Genomic DNA, 6,000 nt, shown 5'->3' on the forward strand with positions numbered 1-6,000 from the left:
TTGCCTAAAATACATTTAGGTGGTAAGACTCCATTTGAGGTCCTTTCTGGGGTCCAAATGTATGTTCCAGATCTTGATAACCCTGGCACAGTGGTGGCAGATGTGCCCATTGACAGCAATGAACATTTCACTGTCTTACCGGAATTTCAAGACTTCAGAGATGAGAGCTTAAATATAACTTCTAAACCTTCTGCCACTAACAAAGTGAAGGAGCAATCAGTGACTTCCCACTTGATTCCTAAATTTGGGGCTCTAGTCTGGGAGAAGAGTACAGACAAGAAAGAGTTTGGCCTGGCATACCATGCACCGGTGCCTGTCCTTACTGCTCAAGGTACTCCAAATGTGATTATGCAAACGCTTGTTGGTTGTAAGCAGAAATGACATGTTTCCATTGATTTGATAAAATTACATCATGTTGCCAGTTTTCCAAAGTGAACCACAGGGATATCTGGGCAGTTCTGTATCTCCTCTCCCTGCCTTGCAAGAGATCCCTCTACATGCATTAAGCAGCCATAATATTTTTAACCACTGGCTGGGGTCTTCTGATGCTGAATTTGCACTCATGCCTATTACCTCTGCCAATACAGGATACATTTCTGATGTGAGTTTACAGTTTTCCACTGCTGCTCCAGGCAATTAAAATGTTTATTATCAACCACCTTTGCCTCATGAGGTTCCTGTTTTGGCACAGACTGCATCTGGCTAATTTGCTGACACTGATGATTTCTGTTTAAATTATTCATATACTTTCTTGCATGGTGCACATGCGCTGTTGTTTTGGTTGAAAAATACTTATTTGATTCCTCCATGGTCAATCTTTGGATTTTTCTTTGCTTGTTTTGTCTCTTCATCTGGATTTGATTTGTTACAGTTTTTGTCCTGCTGTTGAATGGCCACTGTCTCTTAGATCGTTCTCCTCCACAACCGGTAGCTGAAGTACTTCAGCCCAATCCTTCCTCTCATAAGGTCAGAAGAAACTTGTCCCTTGTGAACATTACTGCATTTCCTGTCCAAAAAGGTATTGTTTGGGATAAGGTCCCCTATCATATTTTTGGTACCACAGAAACCTTACAAATGCAAATGTCTTCAAGATTGCTATGGATGACTTTGTCACCCTAGGTCCCATTTGTGATGAATGGGATGTTGCAACTGTTTCTAATATGCAATCTGAATTACAACCCTATAGAGTATTCAAAAATGAGGATTTGTATTTGAATTCTGAAAACTATGGTGAAATGTTTTACTACTATCATTATGCATATCACTATTTACACAGAGCTAGTACTCCATGTGCTGTTTTTAATAATATACAGTGGGAACATTGCTTAACACCACCTGTAGGGCGTCCCCAACAATATTTGAAAAAGTTCAGTTATTTTTGGACATGTTCCGACAGACCCAGTTTTTTTTATTACAGGCTTGCACCTTCTCAAGCAAAGAAAAATATGCTGACACAACAAAATTGATTTATTCAGATTCCTTTATTTCCCAATTAACCCTCAAGGGTTATGAATATTGGAAGGACAATACTGATTTGAAATCCATTTGGAGTACACAACACTGGGAGTTTCAAGACATTGATGCTTCATTTATGGCTTGTCTGATCCCTTGACAAATTATATTTTTTTAAAACAGTACACAAGACTATGGCCCTCATTATGACAAATCTATTATGACAAATCTCATTATGAGTAAATCCCACTTACCGCCATGCTGACTGCCACCAACAAACCGCCGCCGCAGTGGATATCCGTTCACCATATTATGACACACACAGACCAATCCATCACTATTCAGCCACAGACACAACACCAAAGGTCAGTGATAAACTGGTGGTATCAAAACCCACACCGTTAAGCCAACAGAACAACGCCCACCACATAATGACTCACGAATCACCACTGCGGATATTCAATGGAGGTGAACCATTGGCGGTACATACCGCTGTGCTCAAAATACACACACTCAAACAAAACAACACCACATTGGACAATTCAAACTACACACACCTGACACCCATACACACACCACACCCACACCACTATAAAACACACACCCAATATACCCACAAACCTTTACGAAAACAAATCATTGGCACGAGACAGACACCACGACCACAGACAAGACCAGAGCCACACATCACCATCACCTATACACCACTCCACGTACCTCACAACACACACCCCAACACATCACCCTACACAGCCTCACCCACACTACTCACACAACACCCATGACACCACAACACCCCCAGATCTCTGAGGAGGAGCTAAGGGTCATGGTGGAGGAAATCATCAGGGTAGAGCCACAGCTATTTGGAGCACAGGTGCAGCAGATATCCATTGCTAGGAAGATGGAGCTATGGTGGAGGATCATGGACAGGGTCAACGCCGTGGGACAGCATCCAAGAACAAGGGATGATATTAGGAAGAGGTGGAATGGCCTACGGGGGAAGGTGCGTTCCATTGCAGCAAGACACCAACTCGCTGTACAGAGGACTAGTAGTGGACCTCCACCTCCTCTCCCACAACTAACAACATGGGAGGAGCAAGTCTTGGCAATCATGCATCCTGAGGGCCTGGCAGGAGTAGCAGGAGGACTGGACTCTGGTAAGTCAACTCTATACTACCACCCCCCCTACCTGCATGCCATCACATACCCCCACCCTCTTTCCCATCACTTCCCACACACCCCACCATCCCAATGCCAAGCTCTGCAGGCCATACCAATGCATGGACACCACTCACAGACCTGCATGGACACCTATCACTAAAGCATGCACACTAGAGAGAATCACCTAGCCCACCAAATACCAACTTACACAAGTGAAAGCTGCCAGGGCGAATACAACCAAAGAGGGCAACCCACAGATGCACAATATGTCACACACAGAAACAATAACACTGCATTCACATCCCCAGAGGTACCCCAGCCAATGTCAGCGGAGAAGAGGTGCCAGCACTATCCAGTCCCCCCACAGAAGAGGCCCACAGTGATGACAGCGACTCTGGTCGCCTGGATCTGGATGACCAACCTGGCCCATCAGGGACCTCTGGACAGTCGGTAACCCAGCCAAAGTCACACACCACCACAGAGCCTCCACCCTCAGGAATCGCCACCACAGCACCCACCCAGCATACCCATACCTCTGTCCCCAGGACACGTCAATCAGCAGTGTGTCCACCACTACAGTGATCTCATGGCACACCTCGCCCCCAAGACAATCAGGGACCTGGGGTCAGTGGCAGTGGGCACACGGTTCAGGGGACAGAGGCACAGGAAAACAGGGAAACTGGGAGGAGTGCTGCGCACCACGGGGAGGACAGGCCCAGGGAACCAACTCTCCAGGAGGCACTTGCAACGATCCTGGGAGTCTATCAACATTCCCAGGATACGATGGGCCAGATCCTGGACAATGTATGTGCAGGAGAACAGGTGGCTGCAGGAGGGACCGTACCAGGGGATCAGGGAGGACTTGCAGGCCGTAAACACCACCCTGGTTTCCATTGCAGGGTCGCTGGCAGACATGGCCAACATTATGAGGGAGGCAGCCTCACAACAGTGGGCTCCTTCCACTAGCCAGACTTCTGAACTGCCTTCCACCTCCGTTGCGGCTAGTGAACAGGAGGCCACGCCACAGGACTCTCAGGCCACCAGCACCTCTCCCCCTGCAGAAGGTGAACCACCCCGCAAACGTTCCCTGCACTCCAGACAGAAGCCAGAGACTATTTCCAAGACCCCTGTCAGAAAATGAGACTCTCCTGATTGTCACCCTGGTGTCCCACTCTGTCACCCTGTCCACCTTGAACTGCCATTGTTTCCTTTCCTATGTCCCCTTGGACAATGCACCTGTGCTACAAATAGACTGCACTTTCCCCTCTACTTCTTAGCACTTAAATAAACACCCTTTGAAAAAATGCAAGCATGGAGTATGTCAAATGATTTAAGTATGTATTTGTTTAACCAGGTTCAAACATTGCAATTTAAACGTACAGTAATGTTCACATTGGAAAGACCTGTAGTTGGCTGCAGTGATCACACCAGGAGCGATAGTTGGGGCACCAACATCTGCAAAATGAGTTACCAAAGGGTACAGAGAGTGGGCATAGAAGTGGGAAATAACAGCATGCCAGTGACAAAGATAAACAAGAAAACGTCAATGAAAGATGAAGTAACATTGGCCTACCTGTGTGTCATTGGAAGTATTGTCTGATCACAGCAGTTCTGTTGTCCTCATCCTCTGCCTCTTTATCTTTACTGTCCACAGGGTCCACTGCTGCCACACGGCGATCTCCAGCCTCCTCCTCCTACAGAAAAGGCACATGGCGTCTCAAGGCAAGGTTATGCAACATGCAGCATGCCAAGATTATCTGGCAGACCTTCTTGGGTGAGTAGCAAAGGGATCCACCTGTTAGATGGAGGCGCTGAAACCTAGCCTTCAGGAGGCCAAAGGTACATTCAATGATCCTTCTTGTTCGCCCATGTGCCTCATTGTAACGTTCCTCTGCCCTTGTTCTGGGATTCCTCACAGGGGTCAGTAGCCATGATAGGTTGGGGTAACCTGAGTCACCTGGAAATATTGAGGGACAACATTTCGCCACACACTATGCCGTATGGCCCACACCATACCCATACACTAACATCCACTGGGTGGGAACCAAGGCTCACCTATTAGCCTCTGTAATTGGCCCATCACATTTGGGATGATGCTATTCCTCAGGATAAAGGCATCCTGCACAGACCCAGGATACTTTGCATTGAAGTTGGAGATGTGCTGGCCCACCAGGCACACCATCTGGACATTCATTGAGTGAAAACTCTTTCGATTTCGGAACACCTGTTCATTTTGCTGGAGAGGGGGAACAAATGCAATATGTGTGCCATCAATTGCCCCAACGATGTTGGGGATATGTCCCATTGCATTGTAGTCAGCCTTCACTGTGGCTATATCCTCCACCTGGGGGAAAACAATATAGCTGCACATGTATTTATTTAGGGCATCCAGCACTCATGTCAGCACTATTGAGAACATTGCCTGTGACATTCCTTCTGCCAAGCCCACTGTCACTTGGAAAGAACCAGTTGCACAGATAGGACTTGCACAAGAGGGGGGATCCCAGTGGGATGACGGATAGCAGATATCAGGTTAGGCTCCAGTTGGGCACACAGCTCCGTGATTATGACCCTGTCAAGTCTGTAAGTGAGGATAATGTGCCTGTCCTCCATTGTTGCCAAGTCTACCAGGGGTCTGTCCACTGGGTTTCATCCGGTGTGTGTGAAGGCCTCGTGTAGGGGGGGGTTGGTGGATGTCCCCTGGATCGCATGCAGCTTGTGTGCTGGTCTAGGTCTGTGCTAATGGGGATGAGTGTAACAGGCAGGACTGTCTGACTAATACATTTCCCTGTGTGTATTTCCTCTGCAGGTCAGCACCCATCAAAAGAAGGGCATATGGCGTGCCATTGCCGAAGATGTGCGGACCCTGGGGGTCTACGGCAGGCAGAGCACCCACTGTCGGAAACGGTGGGAGGACCTGAGTACCTGGGCACAGAAGACGGCGGAGGCCCAGCTGGGGATGGCCTCCCAATGAGGAAGGGGTGCCCGTCGAACCCTGACCCCCCCCTGATGGCCTGCATACTGGTGGTGGCCTATCCGGAGCTGGATGGGCGCTTGAGGGCATCACAGCAGCCACAAGGGGGTGAGTACAGTGCTCATCATTACTACTTAGGTCTGGTGGGGTGGTATCCGGGTGGGGGATGTGTGTCTGTGGGTGCTTCTAGGCCAGGCCTGACATTGCAAAGTAGGTCCCATGTTGGCCAGGGTTCTGATGTGATAGTCCTCTTACCTAGCTTGTAGGCGTCCACTACTGGGCAGGGCTGTGTGGGTCCCAGGTATGCTGCAGTTGGGGCGATATGTGTCCCTCCCCATGCCCAGGTGACTACAATTGTTACTGATAGTGCATTGCATAGTGTGTAGGACTGTTCCCTCTGTGTGAGTGTGCTG

The sequence above is a fragment of the Pleurodeles waltl genome, chromosome 5 (assembly GCF_031143425.1).
Source record: "Pleurodeles waltl isolate 20211129_DDA chromosome 5, aPleWal1.hap1.20221129, whole genome shotgun sequence".
Classification (NCBI taxonomy): Eukaryota; Metazoa; Chordata; class Amphibia; order Caudata; family Salamandridae; genus Pleurodeles; species Pleurodeles waltl.